The following is a 12787-nucleotide window of genomic DNA, read 5'->3' on the forward strand; positions in this document are numbered from 1 at the left end:
TTCCTTTTCCTTTTCTTTCTTTTCTATTTTTTTTCTATTTTCTTTTCAATTTCCCTTTCTTTCTCTCTTTTTTTTTTTTTCTTTTCTTTCTTTCCCCTCTTAAAAAAATTACAATAGTTTCTAGCTTTTCTGGCATTTATTTCCCCAAAATAAATTCTCAAAGGGTTTTATTTTCCAAAAGCTCTTAAAAATCTGTCCCTAAAAATAAAAGGGGGTGGTGGTGGTGGTGGGTGGTGGTGGGGGAAGTGTTAAATGAAAGACAATATCTGAATAATACTACTCTCCAAGAGAATGCATGGCACACACCAGACACTGTAAAGGTCTTTTAAATGTTGTCTTCTACAAAGTCGAATGTAAACATTATGAGGCCTTTGGTAAATATGTCTACCAGCCTTTTTGTTTGAGAACACATATAGAACTTTCTACCATTTTGATTATACAATAGACAAAATTTATTATTATTACTATTACTGTTATTATTATTATTATTATTTTTTGTTAAGTAGCCCATCTCTTTTTCTGTAGGATCAGGTTTCAAATCATACATGTAGAAGTGTTTGAAAAATATCTCCCTTACCAATACAAAGCTGGCGAAACAATCTACTTTACTTATTTATAAGTAAACATAACATCATTGAGGTAGAGACAAAAATAATTTGTCTGCCTGATCCACATTGTCAGAACAAGCAGAAAAAATTTGGCAGTGTAGGTAAGTAATATTGTTGTCTATATTGCATAATATAAAATGTTTATGTCTTTGGCAGAGGCAAAATGCCAGTCTGCATGTCTACAATTTATCTACTGATAACTATCACATTAATTTTATGTGATTATTGTTCCAGGTGTAATGTTTGTAATGCCTTTTTTTTAATCACTAAAATAAAAACTGTGATAAAAGTTAGCAAAACTGCTCAGGCCACAAAATAAAAGTGTTATACTATTTTTCTTATTTGCTTCTATGAAGAAAATGTACACCAAGAAAATGGAAGAATTTAAAACAGTACTATTTGAAGAAGAGCAAAAACTATTGCCATACTTTTCTTCATGATAAATTTCTAATTGCTTTCCCTTTACTTTGATACTTTGCCTTTGAGTTCTTCAGGGGAAAAAAAAAATCCGTGTAATTAATATTATTTTTCTGATGTCCTCATATCCAAAATTCAGAGAGACTTTTATATCATTTCATATCACATTTTATATCATCAATTTTATATATATTTGAATTTTTGGTCCTACCTAGCATTAAGACTGTAAGAAAACATTTGACTAAAACATTCTAAATAATAAAAAAGAAAGGGGGAAAAACTAGGAATCTTTGCTGCAGACAAGACTTACACTTAACAGTAGACATGCATCTGAGGGTATTCCTTCAACTCAAATATGAATCAAATACAAGAGAAGAAAAATATTGTATCATACTTCATCATCACCTTTTTCTTCATACATTATAAATGAAAATAACATTTACCCTTAGAGGACAATAATTTTATTTTCTGAAGTTCCTTCAGAAATTTACCATGAGAATCAACTACGTTGATCTATACAGAACTGCTATTATTTCCATCACACCGTGATGTATATTTATGTTATTTTGTATATGCCTATACTGTGAGCAGTCTTATGAAAAAAATCTTTTAACATCTTCAGTATCAAAACAGCATAAGGAAACAAAAAGACCAATCACGAACTGTTTTTTTTTTCGTTTGCTTTTTTTTTTTTCTCTGCAATGCTATGAATTCAATGCAATGTTATAAAAATTGGAAAATGAAAGCAACCTAATAGATGTAGGTTTTACTGCAGAAACTGACCAATGTTTACAACAATTTTAGCAGCATCTGACATATAAGTTTTAGAAGATACCTTTCAGTTGATTTTACTACTACCTTTCAAACAAAACTTTCCAGAGGAAATGAAGAACTGAGTAAATTCACTATTTCAAAAAAGGGTGAGTATCTGGGATTTTTACATGGATATCAGCAGATCATATATAAAAATAAGCTATGTAAGAAATATGTTAACAATGTTGCAGTAGTAAAACCTCATATCCAGAGGGAAAAACCTAGCTGCTATAGGCTTCTTAACATGTTAAGTTCACAAAAAACACCATAATACTAAAACCGTGTGCCTTACATTGCTTGCCATACATTGCAAAGAATTTAGAAACTTGTGCCAATTGGTTAATACACCTGAGGTCTTCTGTTTGTGCTTCTTTAGAGAGGAAAGTTCCTATCAGCAAACTGAAACTTTTACTGAAATTGAAAATTATACTCATTCTAGTCTAGATGACTGGATGGATTCTGATGGTGGAGATCTCCCCAAGAAGAGACTTTTTTTTTCTTTTCACAAAATGTAAATGATTATTTTATTTTTGGTTCAGTTGATTTCCGGTAGTTGATGCAAAAACTGTAAGGTTCTCTGATACAGTTATCTAAGGCACATCACCTTTAGGATTTGTCTTTGGAAGACTAATTAGCCTTTCTTTTGCCATTATAATTAACATAAGTGTTTTTCGTTTGTTTGTTTGTTTGTGTGTGTGTGTGTGTGTGTGTTGGATTAAGTAAAAAAAAAAACACTGAAAATTTTTCAGGACCTTCTCAGATGTAATAGGAATAATGTGTTAAGGTTTTGCTTTTCAGAGTCGCTTCAGAATACTCAAGGGGAATGAGATGTGATTTAGTCAAAGACATAGTCGTAAAAAGTTTTCTGAATTTTTTTTTTTTGGGGGGGGGAGGAGCTACGCTAATTTGAACCATATGCTGCATAAACATTGTATGAGACTATAAAATTGCCCTATTTATACCTATCTCATCTTTTGTTCCTATGATATTTAGGTGGGATGTAGATTTGTTTTACTAAAGAGCTAAGAGGTTTTAGCACATTTAAGACTGAACTGTTGTCATTTTCACTTAGAAATATCACTAACATCTTTCTACTAATTTGGTTGTAGTAAATAAAAAGGCTAAGTCTGCTTATTTAAGGAGCATTCAAATAAAATATATATGTATTTTTAAATGTCTTAACAAAATAATAGAAAGCTTTCTGCTGTGTGCAGAGAGACAGAACTGAAAAAAAAAAAAATCTTTATCTCAAGAGTTCCAAAGAAGCCATTTGCTCAAAAAGCACACTATCTGGACCTCAGTTAAGAACCGAACAGTTGAAGTAGTCTGAAAGAATTTTTCTGGATGTCATATGAATACTATGATGTCAATACATGTATATCAACGACAAAATGTAGGTAATATATAAAAACACTTCAAAGCATAAAAAGCTTTTTTAATTTTTTTAGCTCATTTTAAGATACAGATGCTGAAGCGTGATGACACATCTAATGTCATATTCTTTAGTTAATTAAAATAGATTGTCAACACTTTTTGCTGAGAAATGCAGATTTGTTTACAATGGTTCGTTCAAAAAAAATAGTGTTTTTTATGTCAAAATAAAAGCATGAACATTTAGGCACTTCTAAAAATTTTGGATTTGTATGAACAATTTTAAAACAAAACAAACAAAAAACCTTTATGTAATAGATTCCCTTCAAGTGTGTTACTTTCATCCATTCATTCACACATTTCCTCCTCTCATTTACTTTGCAAGATTTCCTTCAAGTTTATTTTAACATATATGATCTATTTAAAGCATTGATCTGAAGTTTAACCACACAGAATGATTTTTATTCTGTTTCTTTGTAACAGGTAGTGTTCATAAGGAAAGAGCAACCATCTTCACAATACGTTCTACATTATATAGTGTAGTTTACATCTATATACACTCTTTTATATATATATATTCATTTTCTTTCCTTAACTAGGTTATTCCATAATAGTTGATATAACAACTATACCACCTTTGTCCTTTACTTGCAAATAATTAACGTTATTATTCTACCTTGCACCAGAACACTTCTGATGGCTCTTCAGAGGGAAAGAAATAGAAAGGTGAAGATTTTTTTCTAGTCTAATGTTTTTCAGATGTCTAGTTGACTTTGAGCAATGGTAACATATGTGATTATATCAAAACAAAGTAGAACTGAAAACCATTTTCTTTCCTTTTAAATCCACAACATTTTAAAGGCATTTTTGACCTTAATATTTTTAGAGGAGTAGGTTAAAAAAAGGAACCTATTTTATAACAAGGGTGATTAGCCTTTGAATAGAGCAACTATTGGAAACTGTTCAGTGTCTACAGTCTTTGAGGACTGGATCATTTTAAAAGCACAGATAAAATACTTTTTAAATGAAGAAAGTACCTGTTTCCAGACTCCATTTCTTACAAATTTTTCAAAGGCATATATAACATGTCAATGAAATGTATTATATATTAATGGAGATTTCATGGAATTTCATATTTTTCTGATTGATAAAGCAAATATTCAAAGCAGGTGTTAAATGTCAGCCATTTGACAGGACAGAACAGAATTATTATATCAATTAAATTTTGGTATCTCCATTTTCATTTCTCTGGAAAAATATATAGTTTTTATTTTGAAAGGAAGTTCAGCATTATATTTTCTGATATTCTAAACCTGCTCTTTTAGGCATTTTGTCAAAGATAAACCTTTTTTTAAGAGTTTACTTAAAAGCACATTTATTTTGTTATTTTTTTTTCACACCATAAGTGCAATCTAGGATTAACCAAGTGAACTACAATTTCAGAAACATTATCAGATGACTATTGTTGACATAATAGCTTTACTTTGTAATCTGAATTTTGTATAACAGCATGTTTATTCTAATGACAACACTGCTGGTTAGAAATAATAATCTGCAAACTACTGGACTTTTTTTTTTTTTTTTTTTTACTCTATGGATTATGATACTATACAAGTGAGACTGTAGCAGCAGGTTTTGTTCAAATATAAACACAGGCACTATTTTTATGATCACTATTTCTGGAGACATTCGTATCCACTGCTCTGGGCACAGTGGAACATTTTGACAAAATAAGACTTTGTTACTGGAAGTACTGCTGTGGGTGCACCTTTGCAGTCCCAGGCACACTCCCCTCAAAGTCCAACCAACACATTTCACAACTCACACACCTATTGCAGAATGAGAGAAGCTAAGAAAAAAAATAAAGATTAATTTATAGGCTACTATGTCAGAGTTTTTCATTATCATTAATATGCTTTGTGTATTCATCTTTTGTTTTCTGATAAGCACTGTCATTGGGATTAAAGCTTATATCTTTATAACTTGTCATTGTTAAAAGAATGCGAATTAATACAATTTTAGCACATATTTGGTTAAAAGGTATGCATAAGCATACTACTGTACTTTGATATTTGAATCAAAATACTGCTTTAACGACATAACACACACATTTTTCTGTTCAGTTTCCCTTTTTCCGTTTAGATTGCCAGAAATGTCTTTTAGCTGTTACTTGCAACAGTTTAAAGTAAATTGTATCCATATAGTCTTCTGTCTGGAAAGGTCTTCATTTAGGTTTATCTTTCTGACTTCTAAATGCTTTGTTCGGATTTTGTTTATGAATGATCTCATGTCTGCAATGTAATAACTGAGAGGAAAGAAAACTGCATTTTCCCTTTTTGGCTTCCTTCTTCCCATTAGAACTTAATATCTTCTTGTCTACTGAAAATATCTTGAGGCATTATCAGGATATGATTGTGAATAGTAAATATCTTCAGAACAAAAAGACATTTGTGAAACAAGTAAAATACCAATTTCTCACTAGGTCTGAAGGCAGCATAGCTTCAAAGCTTAAGGGTTTATGTCAAATGACTCTTAGAGTGCCCTGCAAATTTGACTGGAAGGATAGTGTATTCTCACAAAACACATCAAAGGAAAGGGAAAATGAAACTCATTAATTGAGGTAATAAAGTTTTATGTTCAAGCAGTGAGGTGGCAAAAATTAATACCACTCTGTTGGATGGAAAGGAACTGTGACAACTGAAATGAAATTGAAGATATACCTCAAGTGATTTCAGTGTCTGTAGGAGATTGCTTTTATGTTTGGGGAAAGGAAAAATTAAAGATTCTCTCAGGAGCCAGACACAGATGATCTACTCTCAGTATTGCTCATACCTTCAACCATCCTTTGCTGTGCAGTAAAACAAAATTCATTCTCCTAGCTGGAGAACTTGTTTCTTTTAGTACTGGAGTTAGTCTTTGGTGTAAAATCCAAGGCCTAAATTCATAACACCAACAGTAAAATTCCAAGCATGCTCATGTATTCTTTTACAACTGGAGGGTTATAGTAACTTTACTTTTCCATACAAACACACTTTGTGGTATCTTTAACACACAAAAATAAGGATTAGCAGCCAGCATTGTAGCATAACATACCTCTTGGAAATCAGTATTATTTACATTACGGTAACGTTGATATATTTCCCTACCAATGCCATGACAACTTCTTAACATACCAGAGACTTGACATACTACTTTGCTTCTAGCCTGCTTCTAGTATTTAACAGATATTAGCACGTTCATATCTGTCCAGGCTATGAGATTGGGTGATTGGATTCTGGCGGTGTTTTTTAAAAAATACTTCAGTTTAAAAAATACTTCAGTTTCAAAGCTCATTAATTATGATATTTGAAAGAGTGACATGAATTGTGTATTATTTTTATGTCCTCTTCTACAGTTAAAGCAAGCGAGCAGGCAAGTAAACAAAAAAACATTTCCAAATAGTATAGAGAAGGGAGACATTCCTTGTGAAAAAAAAAAAAAAAAGAAAAGAAAAAGGTAATATTCAGTGATTAGCAAGTAAGCTAAAAACACAAACACTTTTCTATATGGTCTTTAAATATGGAAGATATACATCAAGAAAAAAACACCAATAAGTGTACTTCACCACTTTTTTGTTTGTTTGTTTGTTTGTTTGTTTGTTTGTGAGAAGAGTTCATCTTCTTTGGGGATATTTTTCTAGAGGAAAGTTACTTTTCAACCAAACCACCTAAGATGTTTTCCCATTTATACAATTTTAGGAGGTCATGAGAAATATAGATGCTTAAATATTTGATATTAACTTACTAAAAAATTAATATTGATATTTATACATACAGAACAATAATTTTAATTAGGCAAAGCTCCTGCTGAAATCAATGTGAAGCCTGAATAAACATTGTGGGACATAGTAAATAGCACTCAGTGGCAGAGGTTTACTATTTTTAAAATTCATGGATAATGGAGACATTTAAAAATCGAAAATCGAGACACAGTATCCGACTATTATTATAGTAATCATAGTAATAAAAAAAACCTTACTCTTCTCCAAGGCACATCCTGTTGTTGTATCTCAGGACAGAGATCTAAAATAAGAAAAAATATTGTTTGATATTAGTGGCAATTAGAGGAATTGTCAAACACCAGGTTTTTATGCACACAGCGGTTTCTATTTGTTGTTAAGAATAGTCAGAATTAAGACATGAACATTGCAGCATCTATAAAAAACAGAAAGGAAAAAATAGTGAAAAAAATGTGGAAATCCACTTCTGTAAGTCTTTATTTCCTAATTGTATCTGAGTCTGATGTAACCAAATTTTCTTATTTAAAAAAATAATATTTTTAAATATAATTTGCATAATTTAATGTTTATGTGGTCATATGTGAAAGTTTAAAATTATTCACAATTCAATATCTGTACTATTGGTCTCCTTTTCAAAATGTATATCTTTATAATGCCTGAACCATTATGTAGGCTTGCATTGATTTACAGATTTTAATGACATTTAAAGACCAACTCATATAAAAAGGTTATAATGTAAAGTTTTAAAACGCAGTGTTTGCATAAGACAGTCTATCAAATATTATGTTGTCTCTTTATTTATATTTTATTTTATTTTATTTTATTTTATTTTATTTTATTTATTTATCTTATTTTTAAATTGGACTCAAAAAATAAGAATTAGATGGTAGTCTATCAATATTAACATCAGTGTTCCTACATCTGAGTTCTTGATGGTGTTGCAATAACATGTATTTTTTGTGTAGAATTTCAACATTCCATTTCAGGACTGCAATAGTTCAGAAGGACGAAATTTTAACCAGACTTGAGAATTGGCACTTTATTCACAAGTGATTTGCCCACGTTACGTTTATATTAAGATCTCTAATGTACGTATCTTAAGATCTTCATGAATTCAGGAGGTGTAAATGTTCAAAAGCTCAGGAACTTCCTAAGACTCTTTCCTGTTGGTACAGGTGTATAAGCACAACTAATGTGAAATCTATCTATATGCAATGCTCGTATAAATATTCCAAATGCTTCTACTCAGAAAAACTTAAGTTTGAAATTGCAGGTCTGCAAGGCCTAAAATTAATTAGAAATATTATTTGGAATCTGAAATCTACCATACCAGTAGATTTTGTTTTAACCATGCAACAGTCAGAAATGTTGAATCTTAAATGTCCAAACAGGGGAACAATGATTGATTCCAGGGAGGATTTTTATTTATTTTATTTTATTTTTTTTTTTTTTGGGGTAGAGGAAGAAACTTAAGCAATTTAGCTGTATAAATAATGAATATTTGAAACTGATCTGGGATCAAGATTTTTCAAATGTATTATTGGAAATATTGACAAGTGTTCAGAAAACAAATAAAAGTTGAATAACAGTAAAAATTTCAGTCACGAGTTCCATCAGAAATAACATGGCCAATTCATGATATGGATGACTATACTGCTTATTACTGCTCTATATATGTGCCTGTTGGCATAAACAGTTATTGAAAATTTTAGTCCCTTTGCCAAAAAAAAAAAAAAAGGCAAACAAATGAAAAATAGTAACATAAACAGAACCTCCCAAACAAAAATCAACCAAAGAAAAACAAAACAAAACAAAACAAAACAAAAATGCCACAAGACTGTTGCCAGCCTGGCTGGCTGGTTTTTAATACTAATACTCCATCAGGGTTGGAGGGAGACTTATTGTGAGTGGCAACAGTCTACCCCGTGACTCCTCCAACTGTGTTGCAGAAGAGTGCAGGTGTCACAGCAGGGCAGTGGGACGTGAAGGCTCAGACCTGTTACCAGTCAAAACGTCTCAGCAGCATGGAGGTCCTATTAGGAGCTTTACCTTTGGTATGATATTAAATATACAGTAAAGCACCAAGCACCCAGTCTTGAATGTAGGCAAATCATTCACCTCCTGGGGACGGCCCCTCACTCAAGTGTTGTCTGTTTGGCAGCCAAGTGTCGTTTCCTCATGGAGCAGTTACTTATTTTTGTTACTTCTTTCTGCCACTCCTCCTAATACATTGTTCAAAATACCAAAGAATTTATTATGTTCATTTATCATTTATGATCAGAGATACTGGAAAACGGTCCTTTCAAATAAGTTAGTAACTGGGTTTCAATAATAGTCCTACCTCTACTCTCTCTCTGTCCATTTTCCTAGACTTGTAACCAAATTATGGATTACTCAAGGGGTTAAAGTTTACAAGAATTACAGAAATAAATAGTTCCAGGAACTAACCAGTTATTCCAGTTAGTGTCAGGAACTGAAACAAGACAAAACAAACAAAAATGAACAGAAGTCAAAGCTATCATTTGAGGTTTTGTTGATCATTTATGAAAAACAATGGGTTTCTTGACAACAACTGAGAGACCTATATTTGGTGCATTTTATCTCATAGTTCAAAATTAAAAAGGTGCTGCCATGCCTAGATAAATGTTAAGGACATGAACAGCTATTCTCAGATTTATTATGGAGACATCTTAATCAAGAGCATCTGATCCTTCTTTAGGGACTTGCACTAATGGGATACTTATGGTTCAGCTATTGCAGTTCTGATGATGAGTGTATGAATGTTGCCACCATGGATATAAAGCCATTGACTAAACATTAACTTTATTTATGGAATGGTATTTCTTAATAAAGTTGCAGCTGGAGGCCTTTAAACTAGATTTGACTGTTGTACATTTACTTGTGCCAACTGTGCAGTAACAGTCAGTATTATGAAATATTCACTGTCTGAGGCAAATGGTAATGATATGGAAAGAATCTCTATCAAAATTAAACCACTCTTGAAAATACACTCAATTACTGTCAAAAGGCTTAAAGTGTTTAGCCTTTAACATACGAATATTTGTCTGATAATGATTTATTAGGAATTACAAGCTAAGAAAATGTGGTATTTTAGTTTTTTGATTGCCTTCAAGAATCTTCTTCGCAAAGGCCAGTTAGCTAGGGAATACCTGGTTCCTTGCAAAAAGCTTGTCAATTACAGGCAAATGCACAAAAAGGAAAAATAAGAAGATTCAAAGTAGGGTCAGTAAACTGAAGTCAAATTATTTTGTGTACCAAAATCATTCTACTAGCAGGGAATGAAACAAAACATTGTAAAAACAGGTAAAATACACAGCTTATAAACACAGGTTATAAACACCTACATAATGAAAATAAATAGAAAAGCGTTAAAAGAAAATCAGTAAATAGAAAAGCATTTTCCAAAGCATGGGTGCATAAATACATTATTAATTCACAGTAGAGGGGAAAAAAAAAAAAAAAAGAGAGAGAGAGAGAAAGATGCATGCAAAATGCTCTCTTGGGATACCATCCTGAAATCCTCATTGTATCGTGGTTAATCTCAAATCTGTCTAAGTGACTTTTCTTATGTAACCCAGTACACAGGCAATCAGCATTTGATTACTTAAATACTGTCTAGCTGGGCTTTGAATCAGATTGATGAATGAGTCTCTTCTAGTCGCAACATATCTCCAAAATCCTATTCATACTAAATAATAATTTTCAATTACTAGATCTTTGGAAATAAAAAAATAAATAATAATAATAATAATAATAGGTTGCATTATCTTTCTCTCCTAAGTACTTATTTTTTAATATAAATATTTAAAATACAGTCAAATTTTTTTTTATCTTCAGTTTTCTCTCAGAAGTTCAGCACAAAACAAACATAATAAAGGTTTATTATAGGTTTATAAAATACTGTGTGTTCTCCATTTTTACTCCTATAAAATGTTCAAAACATCGAGAAGGCTTGTCAGTATCATGTCTTACCTATATAGGCATAAGAAAAAGCCTAAAACTCACTTAGCCACTTGAGTGAATATTCTCTAGTATAAAATAAACAAAGCAACATAAGCTGCATTCAGTATCCTGCATCCAGTTTCATGTTATCTAATAGTCTTGAAATTTAGCAAGAGCTTTAACTCTTTTTAACTCAAAGGAATGTTTTAATTCTTTGTCTTCTGCCTCAGAAATACTTAACAGTTGTTCATTGTCTAATTCCAATGTTTCACATTTTTGTCAGGTCCATAAGAATGTTACTAGTATTTTCATTCACTACCTTTGTTAGTATAACTTTCCAGAAATGTAATACTGTTTTGCTATTTCAGCCTCATGTAAGCCTCAGAGTAAGTGGTCCAGAGGAGAAAAAGCCCACTGGGGCATGAGGATTGGACACAAATCACTGAGGTTGTTTACTCTCAGTACAGATTATGAAGACTTTCTTAACTATAAAAAGGCATAAAATTTAATCAACAGCAATTAGTTTAAATCCAGAACAGTTACTTTAAAATAAAATGTACAATTTTACTCTTATACATAAAATGCAATCATTCATTACCATTATACTTATAATGACCTAATGATTATGGTAGTTTTTCACCATATATACACATCATAATACTAAAAGCATATCTTAACATTAGTCTTTCAAAATCATGACTGTGTTACCACCAAAGAGAGAAGTTATATTAATGTGCACTGACAGTGTTGTCAGAATTATGCTCAGATGATTCATATTTGTTCATAAAAGAGCATCAGAACCTCTGACTGAAGTAGGGGGTCAGAATCTGTGTAAGTGGTCTGTATTAGTTTTGGCAGCTGGATTGCACCTGTGAGTGATAAAACAGTAATTGTACCATACACTGACATTAACATGTTACATGTACCGTTACATGGATGGAACATTTGTCTTTGATTCCTGTTTAATTTTAACCAGATAAAATATCTGTGCAAGACATATAAAACAGAAAACTAATACAGGCACATTTGTATAGGTATCATATCTATGCCTTTGTTGCTTGGTGTTTGTTTGTTTTTTTTTATGCAGTAGCTTTATTTTGTTTATCCTTTATGTGAACCTATAGTCTTAGGTGCTCTAGTCTTCCCAACAAAGGCACACACAACACACCCAGAGAGCACTGTACATCCACTAAACAAATCCAAACTCTGTGATTGTGTGATTTGTCCTGTGTCCTTCACCATGGTAAACTTACTGATGACACGTGTTACAGTGATTCAGCCACCTTCCCAATATCACCTCAGGCCTTTTAGCACAACTGTTTTCAAGACTGGATTTCATATAGCCACCTGTCTCAGAGAAGAACCACACAACATCGTAAGTTTCAGTATAGGAATACTGTTACTATCCCCTGGTGCTATATGATGACAGCTAAGCATGTCTGTCTCTTGTTTCAGTCTTTCTGGAAACTGTCTCCAGTGAATACTGAACCCTACCTAACACCTAGAAATTCTTGAGAAATACCACAAGTATGTCAGATGTTTCCATTAGGCACACCAGTGTGTTTATGTGTGTTCTCTCTCTCAAAAAAAAAGCCTTTACTTTCATCCTCCTGTCATCTGTCCCTTTTCTCCAGACAGTCTTAACTGTTTAGGTTTTCTGTCTGCAGCCTGTCAGCTTTATTGAAACAGCTATCAAACCAGCTATCAAAAATCTTCATAATTATAAACACAGCTTTTTTTTTTTTTGTAAAAGTGTTGATTTTTTTTTCTGTTTTTGTGTGTATAAGGTAGCTTATTTAAATCTACTGTTCCATCAATAACCCCAAATAACTTGATA

This window comes from Anser brachyrhynchus, assembly GCF_964034855.1.
Source record: "Anser brachyrhynchus genome assembly, chromosome: Z".
Lineage (NCBI taxonomy): Eukaryota > Metazoa > Chordata > Aves > Anseriformes > Anatidae > Anser > Anser brachyrhynchus.